We start from the raw sequence: 19,175 nt of genomic DNA, 5'->3' as shown, positions 1-19,175 counted from the left end.
AATAGATGGCTAGAAGGATATAGAACACTGTTAAAAAAATCTATAATTCCATAGAATGTTTTCTTTTATTTTGCAGATTCTTTCAGCATTTTCAAAATACATAGAAAATACTAATGAAATAACATAAACAGAATGTAAATTTGCACGCGCAATGTCAAACAAATGTGAATTAAAGTTGTTTTTTGTGAAATAATTAATTATTTTTTTGGTTTCATGCTTTTATGGACACTCAAAAACACTTTACAGACAAGTAACAACAAAACAGTCAAGTTTTTTGTAATTTGAATGAATTAGTTTTGTTAAATGAGGGATATGTTTTAAAATTACAGAAAATTTCAGTTTTCTATTTAATCTATCTACCATTTATCTATAAATAATTGTACAGTACCACTAATAATTTAGTTACTTAATAAACCAGAAAAGCAACAAATAAACTGTAGATTTGCTGTCATATTACTTATTTTGTTCCTCTTGTTAAAGTACATTAGCAAGTTTATAATTTCACCAAATATTACCCTGTAAATAAAAAATAAATAAAACTCAGGTTTAGTATTGTTATTGTTATTTTACATATTTTTTTAATCTTTTGAAATAAATGAAATTTACAGTAAAATTACAAAATACATGAAACATTGTTTCACATCTGGAATAAATGGATTAATTATGTCTCAACCTTCAGAACAAACTGTTCACTTCTTTTACTCACTGTTACAGAGAATCCGTTCAACATCTTGCTCAGTGCACGAATGGCTGCTTTCTTTCGTCTCCCAAAAAGGTTTCCAACGTAGGCGCTCATGATGATCAACTGGTGTGGTGTTTCTGCGTATAAAAGAAAATCTGTGTATAAAAAGCACGCTGAAGAAAGGAAAATTAAACGAGCAGATCATTAATCAACAGTCATAAAGCAGCTAAAGGAGAAAGTACAGGTGAGGCTAACATTTGAGACGTTTGATGAGTAGATAATATTTGACTGCTCACAGATCAGATTAAACAGTGGAGTAAAGTGTCGGTTAAAGCGATATGGAAGCGTGCCAGAGGTTTTACAACACCTGGATCTGCTCCACCAGCAAAAACACATTTAAAGAGGTCACTTCCACAAACAAAAGATACAAAAGATGGGAGATTAATCCAATCTGTGAGTGTGTTGTCACACCAGGGGTGATAATAAGAAAAATTGAACTGCAGGAGAAGGAATGTTTAAAAGAAGGCAAAATTCCTGCATTAAATTTAATCATTTTGAAATTGTCACCGTTTCCTCGACATAAATCAAAACATTCCACCACAAACTGAAGCAGAAAATGAACAATTATTAATCAGGGTTTCTGCAGATCATTAAAAAGCATTAATAATCATTAAGTTGATTTTGCAAAAATTAAGGCCTTAAATGGCATTAAAAATCATTAAATTTAATTCTCAGTGGCATTAAAAATTCTTTCTGTAGTTTTCAAGAAAAGTATGTGATAATACTAATAATAATTATAGACTGCAATTCATCAGATATGTGCATCTGCATAAACATGCTAAGGCATTGCGATAATTGTTCCGGGCGGTCAGGTACAATTGCCAAAAACTGCATGTCTTTAAAGTGGCCGGCAGACTGGACCAGGTAGAGGAGAGCTGGGAAAATGCAAATTCTAGCAAAAATGGCTGGAAAACATGGATTTCAGAGAATGACTGCAGCCCGTTGGTGGACAGGGTTGTTTCCAGATTCAGAAATAGTGAAATGAGGGGACAGTTTTCATATAAAAATCATCTTTTACAAAAAAACAAACCTATGCAGTGTGTTGAGTTCACCGTCATGGCATTAAAATTTTTACAGTATAGCATTAAAATGGCATTAAATTTGACTGGCTGGTTTCTGCAGAAGCCCTGTTAATGTTTAATGCTACAAATTGTGTAAAGAAAGTATTCCAGACTTACTCTCATGATGTTTTTGCCTAAGATATAATAATGTAGCAGTATAGTAGATTCTGAACTCGAATTAATAATACCCAGTGGTGTAAACCTTAGTATGCTTTAGTCTAGAGCAGGGGTTCCCAAAGTGGGATCATGACCCAAAACTTAGGTGATGCTTACATTCTACACATTTCATTATTGAATCAATGAATTCATTGTTGGTCCTGTTATTTACTTTGTTTGTGTTACTGTTGCAACAAATATCACACCCACATCAGTGCATGATACGACAAACTAGTTGATCAGAGATGAGGAGTTAAAAGATGGGAAGGGTTATGAAACAGCATCTGTCCATAACTTGCAGTGTTACTACATCATTACTGTGCAGCTTTACTACTGCAGATCCTCCTTCAGACATGTGCAATGAAACATGCAACAAAGCTGAGTGTGTCCATGTGCAGTATCACTAAAATCTGTTGTACACTTACTGGCTTCTTTTAAGCCTAAGTGTTTATTCACTACTATATGGAACCCAAAATGTCACCTAAATGCAGCATTCTACATGGAAATGCCAGTTAAGCGTATTTGTATGAATAAGGTTATAAAAGAATGTTGACACCACAGCCTCCCTCAAAAAACGGTACCGTGCACAATAGCAGGTATATCCACTGTTCCCTCAGTTATTGGGAGTATGGCTCGTACTACAGGTTACCAGAAAACTGTCACATCTCTTTCTGATGCAATATCAACCATCCAAAGCAGTGAATTGTGAATATTTTGTACATTTTAAAAGTGTACAGTATCAGTTTTTCTACATACACAATAGTCTGTACAATATCAGTATTTCCCTCTACTTTAGATAAATAGATAGATAGACTATGGATAGATAGATAGATAGATAGATAGATAGATAGATAGATAGATAGATAGATAGATAGATAGATAGATAGATAGATAGATAGATAGATAGATAGATAGATAGATAGATAGATAGATAGATAGATAGATAGATAGATAGATAGACTATAGATAGATAGACTATAGATAGATAGATAGATAGATAGATAGATAGATAGATAGATAGATAGATAGATAGATGATAGATAGATAGATAGATAGATAGATAGATAGATAGATAGATAGATAGATAGATAGATAGACTATAGATAGATAGACTATAGATAGATAGATAGATAGATAGATAGATAGATAGATAGATAGATAGATAGATAGATAGATAGATAGATAGATAGATAGATAGATAGATAGATAGATAGATAGATACTTTATTAATCCCGAGGGAAATTCAAGTGTTCAGCAGCTTACATACAACAACACAAATAAAAAGACAGGAGAGGCAGGTTAGTACATTAACATTAAAGGTTAGTATATACGCTGACAAAAACTTGCTGTACAATTACATTAAAAGCACTTCTAATTTTAAAATCTATACAACACCAAACGTAATTAAAATTCAATACAGAATATTTACACATTTCAAGGCACAGTGGTTTAAAGTGATTTAAAGTGACTGACAGGTAGGAGGAAAACAGGTTTATCAAACCACCTAAGGTGCACAGACATTCTAGAATAATCACATTGGTCCTAATGGACCAATCTGTGCAAAATAGATCAAATCTGCTCAATGTTAATACTTAAATATCAGTATTTATACTCATGAAAGAATGTGCAATATTGTCATCTGTACATCCAGAAGAATATGAACAATCTAGTACTAATCTAACCCTAATACCAGTTTGGGATTAAAGATAGTGTGACCAGCAACCAGTGACTGTAAAATGTGGCTGTATTCAGATGACAAAAGAAAGAGGCTTTGATTGAGCTGTTTGTGTGATGGATGCTGGCATGTCAGTTCAGGCTGTAGCCACACACTTGAATGTCCACAGCTCCACCATTTAAATGGCTTCTAAGGGTTTCAGGCAGCTCTGGATGTCTGACAGCTGCAATCTGGTAACTGCATTAAAGCAAAGAATGAAAAGCAACGTCATGTTCATCAGTGGATAATAAACAGATATGACAAATAAAAGTAGAAATGACACAAAAATAACTGACTGAAACAGCAATAAATACTGGAAAAGTAATCTTTAAAATTTGAGAATTATTTCTAAACTCTATCAAGTGTCTTATATCATTTTGAGTTAATTTCATGTTGAATAAATCTGGAGTCATTTTGGACCAGTTTCAAGTAATTACAGACAATTATTGGGTCACTATTTTTAACAACTTTCATTGCATTTTGGACAAGTCTTTGTTACCTGAGACAAGTTTTAAGACATTGTGATTCATTTCAGACACATTTTGAGTCATTTTGGACAGTTTTAAAACCATTTCATACAGTATTTGTTATGTTGCACCCTTATTTGCATCCTTCTGGACAAGTTTAGTCATTTAGGAACATATTTGTCATTTTGAAAATGTTAAAATTCCAAGTCATTGTTTTTTTGGTTTTTTTAAAGTTTTTTTTAGGTTTTCATATTGAAGAGGGGGATAGAGAAAGTGGGAAGGATAGAAAGGAAAGATAGAGAGAGGTGAAAAGATAGAGAGGTGAAAAGATAGAGAGAGGTGAAAAGATAGAGAGGTGAAAAGATAGAGAGGAGTGAAAAGATAGAGAGAGGTGAGGGCAGAAGCAGGACTGAGAGCAGAGGGGTAAAAAGGGTGAGGAGAAGGGGGAGAAAGGAGGAGACATTATGGTGGCTGTCAGCTTATAACCAGAGCCTCATTTCTTCCTTTGCCACCAGCTCCAGCCACCTTTCTTCCTTTCAGTCTTGTCATCTTTGTCTTTGTGTTCTTTGTTCTTTGTCTTGTCTTTCTGCTCTGCTCTCTGCTCTCCATCTTTGCTTGGGTTCTGCTCAACGGTTGGTCCAGGCTTCTTGGTCCTTCTCAGGAAGCTGAAGCATCCCGTCTTCCTTTTCATCAAGGACTCCTGCATGGCTTCATTCTCCTTCTGCAGCTCGTTTTGTTTGTTCAGGAGGTGAACCTTTTCTTGCTGCAGCGTGATCTTCTGCTGCTGTAGGTCCAGTCTCTCTGCAGCCTCTTTGCTATGTTCCTCCTGAAATGCACAGAGGAGCACAGAGAGACCAACCACCGAAGCCTGCAGTCGAAGGATTTCTTCTTGCTGCAGCTGGCTAGACTTGGTGTTGTTGTTGTTCTTTCCAGCTTCTAGTGCAGCTTCTGCCTGGACTTTATCAGCCATGAGCAGTCTGAACTTTTTGTCCACTCCGTCTTTGATCTTCAGCAGCACATCTCTTTCCAGCAAGAGATCCTCCTTCTCCTCCAGGATCTGGCTACATTCTTGCTGCAGCTGTTGGTTCTCCTCCAGAAGGGTCTTCTTCTCTGACAGGAGTGTCTGATGATCCACCTGAAGGTTTATGATCTTCAGCTGAAGTAGCTGTTGGTGTTCTGCTGCCTCTTCTCTGGCTTGGTCCAGACGTGCTTGGAGCTCTATGTGTCTGGAGAATCTCTGCAGACATTCCCTTCTCTCCAGGGCTGTTACCTGGTCTCTCTGGGTCTGCAGCTCCTGTTCAGTGGTCCTGAGTTGAGAGGAAAGACTCTGGTTGTTCCTCTGGAGTCTGGAGATTTCTCTCTCATACAGGAGTTGGTCTTGCTGCAACTTCTGGTTCCTCTCTTGCAGCTGTTTAATCTTTTCCTTCAGTTTTTCAGTTTCATTTTTCTGTGACTGGTTATCAGTCCAAGATGGAACTTGTAAAGTTCTCTGTTGCTGAGTGGTGGTGGTGTCCTGCACAGAGTGGAATGCAGCTCTGCATGCAGCGCTGGACATCCTTCTGCTGCCTCTTTCAGTGCGTTGGTCCATCGTAGTCAGGTAGTGTTCAAGTGTTTTAGTCCTCAGTGCTTGTGAAAAATGCTCAGTTGTGCTCTGGGAAGCTCTTGGAATCACTGTGATTGTCTGAAGAAAGACGACAGATTTATACGTTTCAGAATATGACGTATTAACTGACGTCCTGATGTGCTGTGACATCATAATGTGGTGTGACATGTCGGCCTTCGATGCTGTTGCTCGGCAACAGGACACACACTGGAGAACGTTCTCCAACTGTAGCACTTGGTTAGCGCTAAGCTAATTGTTGAAAAGAAAACATCTTCTAAACAAGCAATAACCCGATCGTCACCTCTTTCCGTAGGTTTGGGTTATTTGTTTCAATCATACAGATCTGACAAGATTTTCTTTATTGTCTTAATAAATCAATAATTCATAAAGCGCATTTCAATCAATGCTCTGATGACATTTTTTTTTAATGGTTTTGACGTTTCGTAAGCTAATGTTATTGTCCTCCACGTTACACTCCTCTGGTAAAATAAATGAATGAATTCCATTCATTTTTTGTCTGCGCCATTTCTTATCCAAAATATAAATGCTACAGCACACTGATGAAGGTTTATATAGTAGGAGTCTTTATTACGGGTTTACGTCAGGTAAAAACTCGTACCTAATTGGTCTGTGTGTTTCCTGAGCTGATAACTAATGCCGTAAACACTGGGAAAGCTGTGCCGGTAAAACAGAAGCGACCGGTCAAATTTAAAATCCCGTTACAATTTATTGATTACAGGTCCGGTCCGTATAAGACGGCGTCTGGTCCGGATCCGGACCGCGGTCCGCCGGTTAGTGACCCCTGTGATACAGTAAAAAATGTGTAATTATTACAGTCAAACACTGTAAAAGGCTGAATTACCATTTGTAATAACAAAATGTGCATTTAATGTGGACATTATGTACAGTTTGGGTCTTTCTTTGTGTGTAAATGTGTAAATTGTAATAATTCATTTTAAATTAACACATTTTTAGCTGATTATTCCCCCCCCCCTTTTTTAGTACTTTTAAATGACTAACTTGTAGTCTTAAAGGTTTATTCCACCCAACTAGTAAGTTGTGGTTTTATTCCATTCAATGCTGTATACAGTTTTGAGTGCGAAAAAAACAAAACAAACAAAAAAAACAAGCTTCCATTTATAATAAACTAGTGATCTCCACGTTATCAGCCCTAAATACAGAAATAATAAAACTCAAAGACGTATTGAAGCTATAATGCTACTTTCTTTTTCTTTACCTAATAACTTTCTACCTAATAAGTTGTTGTTTTATTTCACCCTAAACTGTATATAATAATAATAATAATGTTAATAATAATAATAATAATAATAATGATAATAATAATACTAATAAGGATGATGATGACAACATTATCATTTTATTATTATTAATAATAATAATAATAATAATAATTAATAATAATAATAATAATAATAATAATAATAATAATAATAATAATAATAATAATAATAATAATAATAATAATAATAATAATAATAATAATGGTAGGTAAAAATCTGTATTTCTGATGTGGACACTGTTTACAGTTTTGCCCCATTTTTAGAAAAACTTAAAAAAAACATTTTATTTAACATTATTATTATTATTATTATTATTATTATTATTATTATTATTATTATTATTATTATTATTATTATTATTATTATGCATTATTACAATTGTTATCATTATTATTATTATTATTATTATTATGCATTATTACAATTGTTATCATTATTATTAGGAAATTGTGGCTGATTTAATATAGTAAAAAATTGTGTAATTTTTACAGTCAAATGCTGTAGTTTATAGTGTTAAATGTTTATTCCATCTAATCAATACTTTCTACCTAATGAGTTGTGGTTTTATTCCATCCAAAACTGTGCATTATTGTTTTTTTCCCTAGTGTTTGTGTGGTAAAAATGAATAAATAAAAATACAAAAACAAGCTGTCATTTCTAATAAACTGATGCTCTCCATGTCATCAGTCTTAAAACCACAGTTAGTAACACCCAAAGTTCCTGTTCCTGTGTTGCGCCCCCTGCAGTACCACCTCCGTCCTCCGACAGGGGTCGCTGTGGGCCAACGGACGCGCTGATCAACAGGGTTCCCTCATTGTGTTCAATCTGCTGCTGCTTTTTCCTCAACTTTTCTCCGCTGCTGTTATTTCAGAAAGGAAGTAGCGACAGGACGGGCTAGCAGCTAGCCGCTCCAACATCTCAGTCTGTAGGAAAACTGTGGACTTTACTGCCTCCTTTTTTTAAATTACTCCCACCGGCGACTCATTTTTTCTCTACCGCATTTAACCGGTTTTGTAGTTTCTTTCGCTCTCATTTCTTCTTCGGGTCTTTTTATTCTTCTAAACTCTGCTTTGTCCGTTGGACTCCGCTGCTGCTGTTAGCCTACTTCCATACAACTCAGGTTTACTGACAAAAAAAAACAACAAAAAAGGAAGAAAACGGAGAGAAAACCCACAACCGACGTGGTTTCCATTGATTTTCGGAGCCGTTGTTCGGAGCAGCTGAGGATTACACCGGGACGATGAGAAAAACGGCCGTTAAAGGTACGTTAAACTGCCTGTTCCTGCTTTTTCTCTACGAGATAAAGTGAAGTTTATGAGACAAAAAGGCGGAATTAAACTAAAACACGTCGGTTTGCTGTTTAGTATTGGTGTCTACATTCACTGGGCTGCTGTAGGAAGTTAACGTGGAGCAGCTTAACCTCTTCTAGCTGCTTTTATTGGGGCAGATTTTAGGACAAAATGGAGCTAACTGGTCGTGAGTGGCTGTAAATAGGTGATAACAGCATGTTTGGTAAGTGACAGAGAGTGTGAATGAGCTGAGAATGTAATCTGACTTGTTGCAGTGAAATGTCCTCGGGCCTGGAGCTCACACCGACTAACCTGCATGTCAGTGGACCTGTTTGTGCTCACATTCATTCAGTGTTTGACAGAAATCCGGCCAGAATTGTTGTCCGGAAGGACTAAAGAACCAGTTTATCATCACTGTTATTATGGGGCTCAGTTTGTGGCTGAGCGGAACCATCAAAAGTGGTAAAATACTGCAAAAAATCCAACAATATGGACTTTATTCATGCCCAGATGTAGGTCACACATGTTACAAGTGGGAAAAAAACTGCTAATAAAGTAGAAATAGAGGTTCTGTTAGACCCAGGACTGTTGCACATGTTGATATAGCTTTATTGTCCTGATATTTACTCAGTTGTTCTCTTAAATGAAGCTTAAATATAGTATTTCTGCACCTATAGCTGCACAATATTGAAAACAACTAACGAACGATGCAATATGTAGTTTTTCTGCAATATGAGAACCAAATTTGGAAAAAAAATTTTTTAGAATGATAGGGGTGCTTTTTTTATAAAGAAATGAGGGGGAAAAACTCAAAAAGCTGCTTATAAAGTAGAAATAAAGGTTCTGTTAGACCCAGGACTGTTGCACATGTTGATATAGGTTTATTTTCTTCATATTTAATCAGGTGTTCTTTTATGTGAGGCTTAAATATTGTATTTCTGCAACTAAGGCTGCACAATATTGCAAACAAACAATGCAATAAATAGTTTTTCTGCACTATGAGCACCAAATTTGGAAAATAATTAATTTTTCTAGAGTGTCTGGGGTGCTTTTGTATATAAAAGTGGGGGGGAAAAATTAAAAAGGTGACAATAAAGTATAAAAAGACATTCTCTGAATCCTGGTAGATTCAAGACTGTTGCACATGTTGATATAAAGTTATTGTTTTCATATTTAATCAGACGTTCTCTTGATTTAAGGTCAAATATAGTATTTCTGCAACAACAGCTGAGGGCTGCATGATGCTGAAAACAACTAACGATGCAATATGTAGTTTTTCTGCAATATGAAGACCAAATATGGAAAAAATGCAATAATTCTAGAATGATAGGGTGGTTTTTTATATAGAAGTGGGGGGAAAAAATCAAAAAGCTGCTAATAAAGTATAAATAGAGGTTCTGTTAGACCCAGGACTGTTGCACATGTTGATATAATTTTATTTTCCTGATATTTAATATGTGTTCTCATAAATGAAGTTTAAATATAGTATTTCTGCAACTAAGGCTGCACAATATTGAAAACTAATGATTGCAATATATAGTTTTTCTGCAATATGAAAACCAAATTGGGAAAAAAAAATCATTAGACTGAAATTAGCCGTATGGCTACAATCTATCATATTTACATGAAAATATACATCAATACGAATTGTCCCATTTTAAAAATAAATGAATAAATGAATGAAATGAAATTATTCTAGAATGATAGGGGTGATTTTGTATATGAAAGTGGGGGGAAAAAACTCAAAAAGATGCTAATAAAGTATAAATTAAGGTTTCTTGAGTCCTGTAGATCCAGGACTAGTTCACATGTTAATATAAAGTTGTTATCTTCATATTTAATCAGTTGTATTTCTACAACTATGGCCTCAATATTGAAAACAATGGTATTTTGTTTTCTTTTTTTATTATCACAGTCTGATGAATGTCAGTGATTAGAAATAAAATAGTTTCTGATGCAGTTTTATTTTTTATACACAGTCAAATTTAAGAAAATCACACTCAGGACATTGAAGACAAAAGATCTGCATAAAAAAAATATTAATATTATTTTCCACTTTCGATGACAGATGTTTTTAACTAACATCAATCATGATCATATCTACCAAATATTGATTTATTTTTAAGAACTTAGCCATTTGAGTGCCAGTTTGTTTAGGTAGTGTGACTTTCGATTTTTAAAAAAAGAAACACATAAATTGACCAATTGATTTTTCATTAACCCTCGTGTCGTCCTGCGGGACAAAAATTGACCAGTTTTCAAGTTTGAAAATGTGGAAAAAAATAAAAATTTTCACCGTGAAACTTCTGATGTCCACATTTTAACATTTTTGGTAAATCTTTGAACCTTTTTTGGTGGAAAAAAAGAAATGCTAAAAATGTTTCTTAAGACATTCACATAAAAATCAACCAACATCCAGTGAATTTCACTGGATTTTGGTTGATTTTTTTTGTGAATGTTCTTAAAGAAAATTTTAGAAGTTCATATATATATATATATATATATATATATATATATATATATATATATATATATATATATATATATATATATATATATGAACTTCTAAAATTTTCTTTAAGAAATATATATATATATATATATATATATATATATGTTGTGTGTGTGTGTAATCACTAGATATTTTTAGGATTTTTTGGAAGATTTACAAATTTTTTGAAAATATTTACAGGAATTTTCTTGCCAATGTTGGTGAATTTTTTAAATTTAAAAAAAAAAAAATTTAATTTGTATTTTTTGCAAAATTTAGGACATTTATTAATTTTTGGTTTTTTAAAATAAAACTTTGAAGGGAATCTTTTAAGGAATTATTGGAATTTTCTTCCTGAAAGTTTTGCAAATTTTCAGAAATTTGGGGAATTTTTTTGCTGAATCTTTGGATTTTTTTCAGACAAGGAAACAATATTTTTTGGTGCATGTAAATGAGGACAACAGGAGGGTTAAATAAATGATAAGGGGATATTTTTTAATATCACAGTCTGGGGTATGTCAGTGATTAGAAACAACAGTATTTCTGATAAATTTTTTTTTATACACAGTCAGATTTAAGAAACTCACACTCAGGACCTTAAAGACAAAAAAATGCCAAAAAAATTGTATATTAATAATATCAAGACCTTAACGACATAAAAATACTATAAAATATTGTATATTAATAATATTTTTCCCTACTAAATATTTATTTTTTAGGATTTTAACCATTTAAATGCCAGTTTGTTTACAATTAATTTTGATTAAAAAACAAAACAGAAAAAATGGACGCATCTATACCACTGCTGTTTTTTCTGAAATATTTTCCATATAAGTGCCAAGTGGATTTTTTTTTCAATATCACCGTATGCGATATGTCAGCAATTGATTCTGGTGCGTTATTAGAATTTTTTTGCAGCATCAGATTAAAACTCAACCTGTTCTGAGTTTGCGAAACTTTTTGAAGACAAAAAATCATGCTTGAATTACTATCCACTTTCAATGAATAACTTCTTTCAATCAACATTGATCCTGATCATAACACAAAAATATAAAATACTCATGCATTTTTAGGATTTTAACCCTTTAAATACAAGTTTGTTTACATAGTACCACTGTTGTTTTCATGAAAAAAGTTCTGCTAAGTATATTTTTTTAAATCACACTCTAGGAATTGTCAGTGTTCATCATTCTTTGCAAACAAATCTTCTTTTTGAACATTTTTCTCATGTTTTTTACTAATTTTGCACACGTGAATCCTGCATGCCAACAAACTACATGTCTCGTAAATACAGTTAAAGCATAAAAATATACATGAACTCTTAAACTGGAGACAGAATTCTCTTATAGAGTAGCCGTGGGAAATGAAAACAGTTGAGAAAAGTTGTGTCATGACATGGTTGAGTTAAATTGCCTAACTCAACACCACACTTCTTGTGATGTGGTAATCGCATACATTGCAATGTCAGTGCTGAAACGACGTATTGTGCAGCTCAAGGTGCAACTAACCAGACTTTCTAAACTTAACCGGCTGCCTGGCTGAGTAATAGCAGTAGTCACTACTTTCCCCGCCTCTGTTTTATTTCTGTTGTCATATCAGATGACTCATCAGTTTAGAGGTGAGAACGTTTCACACTGTGGACTTGAGATCGATGTTTTCCAAGTGGCAAATTTGCGATATTCAGGCCACGCCACGTAACCAGTTCCAACACGACGAAACGCCGTAGGTCGAGGACGTCGTAAACCGAGGACCCCCTGTATAATATTTCTGCAACAACAGATGCATTGCAGCTAGAACTGCACGACACTGAAAACAATTACATATATAGTTTTTCTGGAATATCAAAAAAAGAAGTGATTTGGTAGGTGAATGCATCTGCATAAGCTAAATACAAAAAGGTTGAAAAATGACTTTTTACTGTGAGAAATACTCCTAGTGAACAAAAAAAATGCCATAAAAATGTTAGATTTTCTTAATATTTTCAATTACAGTTCTTTAAAACCAACATAAACTAGCATTCAAAAGTTTGGAGTCCCTTAGAAATGTCCTTATTTTTGAAATAAAGCAGTTTTTTCAATGAAGATGACATGAAATGAATGATAAATCCAGTGTAGACATTGTTAATGTGGTAAGTAACTATTCTAGCCGGAAACGGCTGATTTTTAAAGGAATATCTACATAGGGGTACAGGGGCTTTATCCCAGTTCTGTTAGTGACCCCAAACTTTTGAAGGGTAGTGTATATATCTGTGTAAAATAGAGCATTGTAGAGTAATTCTGTTGACACACTACCCCATGTAATAAATGACACTGCAGTATTGTTTTGACTGAGAATCCGTCCACGTTCTCCAGTATTTTTGGGTAAACTGAGTGACACTGGAGCGTGTTGTGGGTTTGTGCAGCACCTGTGAGCCTGAAAGTGTCCGACCTGCCAACCAGACATCAGAACGTTCGCTGCAATCAATGTCCCCATCTGTCGAATTCAGAATTAAATTAACATCCCAATCCCTGGGAGGACGCTTGAACATGCAAATCTCCATGTATTAAAAATCCACCCTGGCTAGTGGCTTTGGTTAAAAAAGGGAGGAGATGGGATGTAACCGACTGCCAGTATTATTCAGACAAACAAAGGTTTCCTAAATGGTTCTTCTGAAGGCTTTCTCTTAATTAATAAATCATTTGGTCAATAAAAGATTGAAGTTTCTCAAATCCAAAGCTGGCATCTTGTCCAGAACCCAAATTATTAAATGTGTTTTATTGGAAATGAACCCAGAAATGCTGCAAATTCTCATTTTTAAGCTCATATATTTAATTTCTGTTAAATGCAGTTGATTTCTAGTTTGGATCCACAAGTTCATTTCAGATTTTACGGTTTTATATCGTTCTCATAGTGACTGTTTTAGTGTTTGAACCCATTGTTCTGACATCATAAATATTTTACTTGTTTGTAATTAAATAAAGTAAATAGGAATGTTCATAAATGGACAACAACTTCTTTCATAGCCTTGTCTTTCATGGAATAATTTGATTTAAAATGCTCCAAGAGCCATTTATTTTTTGGAAAATTACAGGAAAATAGTTCCTCAAAGAACCAAGTTTAACTGAAGTTGCTCGAAGCACCATTTACGGTGCGTAACGGAACCATTTTAAAGGCTATTTTGAGCACCTTTATGTTTTTTGGTTTTTTTTGTAAAACGTTCTTTGTGGGACTAAAAATGGTTGTTTTATGGCATCACTGCAAAGAAGCATTTTGGTTCCATGCGGCACCTTTATGTTTCTGAGGAAAATCGGGCAGATGTTTGAAATTATTCAAAATTTTAAGTTATTTGAAGTGTTATTTGTGTTTTTAAGGTTATTTTGAATACCTTTTGTGGGTTTTTTGAAAGTACTTTCTTGTAAATAGATTCTTTGTGGGAAGAAAAGCTGGCAGATGCTTGAAATTATTCAGAATTTGAAGTTATTGGAAGCGTTATTTGTGTTTTTAAGGGTATTCTAAACACTTTTGCGATAAAGATATTTTAAGGATTTTTTTGGAAGATTTTTACTCATTTTTGAAAATATTTACAGGAATTTTCTTGCCAAATTTAGGGGAATTTTTCAAAATAAAACTTTCAAGGGAATTTTCTTCCTGAAGGTTTTGCAAGTTTTCAGAAAGTTGGGGAATATTTTTGCTGAATTTTTGGATTTTTTTTCAGACACGGAAACAAAATTTTTTGGTGCCTGTAAATGAGGACAACAGGAGGATTAATCAGTCAGTCAAAGTTTATTTCTGTAGCCCTTGACAACAGCCCAAAGGGTGACCAAAGTGCAAGAGAATAGCTTAAAAACGTCGTAATTTAAAACAGAGACAGCAGTATAATATACAGTAAAACAATATAAAGAGACTGCAATAAAACAATGCGAAAATATACATCTAAAAGTTAGTACATAAAAAAATAAAATGTCAACATGCTGATTTTAGACAGAAAAGTTTTCTCAGTTGTTTCCTGTTTCATCGAACACCTCTTTAACCCTCGTGTCGTCCTGCGGGTCAAATTAACCCATTTTAAAGTTTGAAAATGTGGGGAAAATTTATATTTTGACAGTGAAACTTCTGATGTCCACATTTTCAACATCTTTGGGAAATCTTTCAACATTTTTTGGTGGAAAAAAAGAAATGTTAAAAATGTTTCTTAAGAACAGTCACAAAAAAATGAACTAAAATCCAGCGAATTTCACTGGATTTTGGTTGATTTTTTTTCTGAATGTTCAAGAAAATATCAAAAGTTTTACTGATATATATGGAATCACTTTAGATATTTTTAGGATTTTTTTGGATGATTTTTACAATTTTTGTTCAATATTTACATTTTTTTTAATTTAATTTTTTTTAAAATTTGTATTTCTTGCAAAATTTAGGACATTTATTGATTTTTTAAAAAAATAAAACTTTGAAGGGAAACTTTTAAGGAATTATTGGAATTTTCTTCCTGAAGGTTTTGCAAATTTTCAGTAATTTGGGGAATTTTTTTTGCTGAATTTTTAGATTTTTTTTCAGACAAGGAAAAGGTATTTTTTTGGTGCCTGTAAATGAAGACAACAGGAGGGTTAAAGAGCTCCACAGAAAGAAAAGCACCATCTGGCCTCCTGCTAATGGTTGGTTCTCTGCAGATCTGACAGCGGTTCAGGATAGGGGGATGGGAGGGGAGAGCGGCTCAGCTTGTAATTGTCTGCACATCCTCGTCAATGTAATTGTGTGAAATTGCAAAGGAAAAGATAATTGCCTCCCTCGTATCTGTGCCAATATTTCTCTGAGGAGACGATATTCGGCGTTATTAAATTTATTTCTGGCTGCTGAGTCTCACCTTGTGTGTTGCTAGATGTTATTTTCCCCACGTGTGATGCTATAAATCAGTTTTTATCTCAGCTAAGCGCTGTGTTTTACAGCCTCAAGCTTCTGCTTTCTGTTGTGCGCCGGTGTTTTCGATAAATGCAGCCGATTTGGATCATTAACCCGAAACTTTTGTTGTTCAAGAAGAAGAGTTCATGAAATCGTCTTCTAAAGGGAGCTGTGATGAAGTGTGAGGTGAAGGATGGTAGCAATGAAACAGCGCCGGCTTATTTTGACACCGACGTGATGTGAAATCACCGAGTCTCTTGTGGTTTTCAGCTGTAGACGAGTGTTTTATTTTATCGCTGATGACCTAAGAGGTGTGGGGGCCGGTTTGGTTTTTGTTTGTGGAGGCTGCAGTGGATCCGTCAGCAGCTAGAGAGTCTTATCTGGAGTGTTTTCAGGGTCACATGTTCCAGAAACTGTTTGACTTCTCACAACTGCTTGGTGATTAATGTGTGAAATACTGTTAGTCTGCTATATGTCTGACCTTCCCCTATTTGGAATTAATGTAAAGACGCAAAAATGCTCTTTGAGTTGGGTTGTTCTTGGACTCTTGGGTTTAGTCCATGGGCCCAGACCCAAAATCTCCAGTATCGGTACCACTCAAGGTGACCAGTTGTTTTTGGTCTTTTTAACTAGTTGTATGTCTGTAGTTTGCATTTTGATATGACAGCCGTTGCAGACTCACAGCTTAATAAATGTTATCACTGGTTTAATGGACACAATGAGAGAGTCTGAACTAAAAGTCCAATTCAACAGGATTATTCCTCGTTATGAAAAATAAGAAACGCCACACATCATCATCTGTGTTAATAACTTTACAACACAGAACAATACTACAACAAACTGGAGTCTGAGAAAGATTTCATTGCTATGGTAACAAGATTGTCTGTGACAAAAACAAGACACAAAAGGACAAAAAGAAGATACAAAGTTACAAAAACAGGACACAAAACGGCAAAAACGATACAAAATGACAACAAGAAGACACAAAGTTACAAAAACAGGACACAAAATGACAGAAACGTGACACAAAATAACAAAACAAGACACAAAATGACAGAAAGAAGACACAAAATGACAAAACAAAAACAAGACACAAAACGACAAAAACAAGACACAAAATAACCAAACAAGACACAAAAACGACAAAAACAAGACAGTTCCAAAAACAAGACACAAAACGACAAAAACAAGACACAAAATAACAAAACAAAAAAAAGACCAAAACAAGACACAAAAAGACAAAAACAAGACACAAAGTTACAAAAACAAGACACAAAAAGACAAAAACAAGATACAAAATGACAGAAACGAGACACAAAGTAACAAAACAAGACACAAAATGACAGAAACGAGACACATATTGACCAAAACAAATAAGCATGAAAAGAAAGTACAGACAAACAAGAAATGCATTCATCTGGGACGGATGTTTAATTTTTTTTATTTATTTATATATATATATATATATATATATATATATATATATATATATATATATATATATATATATATATATATATATTACCCGTTCTCAAACAGTTTTATTGGATAATTGACTTATATTAGATGTGATCTCTGCATACAGTGAGATAAATGAATTGTGCCATACAGTGGTTATGGTGAATGTTTCACTAATAAGTGATAAAGCTGCCAGTGTGGAAAGACTCTCACATCTTAATGTACTTACATTAACCCAGTGTACATTTTAGCGCCACTTAGGTTTGGTCACCTGTGATGGTTCCAATATCTGGTCTGGTCCATGGACTAGTTCCTCTTTTTATTTTTTGCTAATTTAGGCCTCTGACAGAACAAGGCCAGGAGAACAGGTTGAGGGATGGAGGACGTCCCTCTGCAGCACACCTTGTTTCTATTTGCAGCCTCGTTCTGGGTTATGTCAGCTACCTGTGGACCGACACCTGCAGTCCCATGACTATGCAGAGCTGCTTCAGTCAACTGCTGCAACTATCTTTGCCTCTTATCACTAGATCACCGACGTGCAGAATTCTCTACGGTCTAAAAATAGTGTTGGGGCTCGACAGAAACCAGTAACGCAGCAGTTTGTGTCAAGCTTTTTGAGTCAAGATGGCTTCTAGTAATAAGGTTCAATCAGCAAACTACAGTGAGGTGGAGGAAGTAGTATTTGCTCCATAAGAAAAGGTATTTTTAATTACAATTTAATTAGGTAATTGTAGCATAAACACAAGTTTTTAAGTTAGTTCATAAAAGTGGTTTTAAGTGGCGTGTACTTAAATATCATAGTTGTACACACAAGTTTTTTAGTCGACAAACACAAAAATTTCTCCAATTAGATTTTCTTATGCAGTTTTTATGTGTTTTTTTTGTTTTGTAGTTGCTTTTCAGAATTGAATTCATTCAACAAGAAAACTTTGCCTGACTACCTTCTCTGTTTTTATTACTCCGCCAAGGAACGACAGAGTTATGTGATGATCGGTGTTGGTTTGTCTGTCTGTCTGACTGTGCGCAACATCAAAAATGGATTCATGGATTTGGATGAAATGTCCAGGGAAAGTCAGAAATGACACAAGGACCAAGTGGTTAGATTTTGGCAGTGATGCGGCTTATAGTCTGGATCCACAGATTTGTTAAAGATTTCATTGTCAGAACGCTACGTCAGCTGCCTGCTGATGATCACATGATTGTGATCCTACTACAAATCCACCACTGAGGACTTATCAGGACTTATCCATCAGAAATGATCCAAGGAACAACTGATTAAATTGTGGGGGTGTTTCTGAGTCCCATCAATTCCCGCCGCCCGCTACATATTTAAGTCACGTGATTCGGTATCCGTACATAACGTACACATGCAGAACACACGCCTGTGCTCAGCGCAAGGTCATTGTGTTTGTGGGTACATTTATATTAAATGGACACATTCTATGGTGCCGTGATTTCTGCCACGAATTGTTTTCAAGATTTCACCTGTCAGAAATTATACGACTGAGCAGCCTCGGAGGAGGACTTTTCTTGATGTTAACTGCAGTCGTGTAGGTCAGCATACAGTATTTAAATATTGAAAACAAAAAACAACACATTTGAGTTTAAATTATTCGATATTTTCAACAAAAACTTCAAGTTGTACGAGTTTTCAATAGTTTGTTTGCTCTATAATCAGAGGTATTTTTAATTACAGCTTATATGATTAGTAGCAAAAATACAAGTTTTTAAGTTGATTCCACATAAAAAAATAGTTGTTCCAAAGTGTTGTTTACTTACTAATTACTATAATTTTAAAAAAATTCAGGAAAAAATTAAGTTTCTCGGATCAGATTTCCTCTGTAGTTTTTTCATGTTTTTGTTCATGTAGTAACTTTTGAGAAACTAAACTATAGAATAACAGTAACATTATCCTATAATCTATAATATATTTAACAGGATTTTTTTTTTCTGATAAGCATTTCTGTTTAATTAACTGCAGTTGTGTGTTTCAGCACACAGCATCGAAATATTGA

The 19,175-nt window shown here is 34.4% G+C and overlaps 1 protein-coding gene across 11 annotated transcripts in view; it reads left to right on the top strand.

Annotated features, from left to right (window-relative positions):
• The first annotated feature begins 7,909 nt into the window (after window positions 1-7,909).
• The window catches only part of LOC111581103 (unconventional myosin-IXb), a 130,434-nt gene continuing 119,168 nt past the window's right edge, over window positions 7,910-19,175 (top strand). For all 11 annotated transcript variants that reach the window (XR_008604000.1, XR_008603999.1, XM_055017471.1 and 8 more), the window contains exon 1: window positions 7,910-8,306. The gene's annotated coding sequence lies outside the window, so the exon portion shown is untranslated. The remainder of the gene's footprint in view (window positions 8,307-19,175) is intronic.

The sequence above is a fragment of the Amphiprion ocellaris genome, chromosome 2, assembly GCF_022539595.1.
Source record: "Amphiprion ocellaris isolate individual 3 ecotype Okinawa chromosome 2, ASM2253959v1, whole genome shotgun sequence".
Lineage (NCBI taxonomy): Eukaryota > Metazoa > Chordata > Actinopteri > Pomacentridae > Amphiprion > Amphiprion ocellaris.
This window is presented reverse-complemented; position numbering and strand designations above follow the sequence as displayed.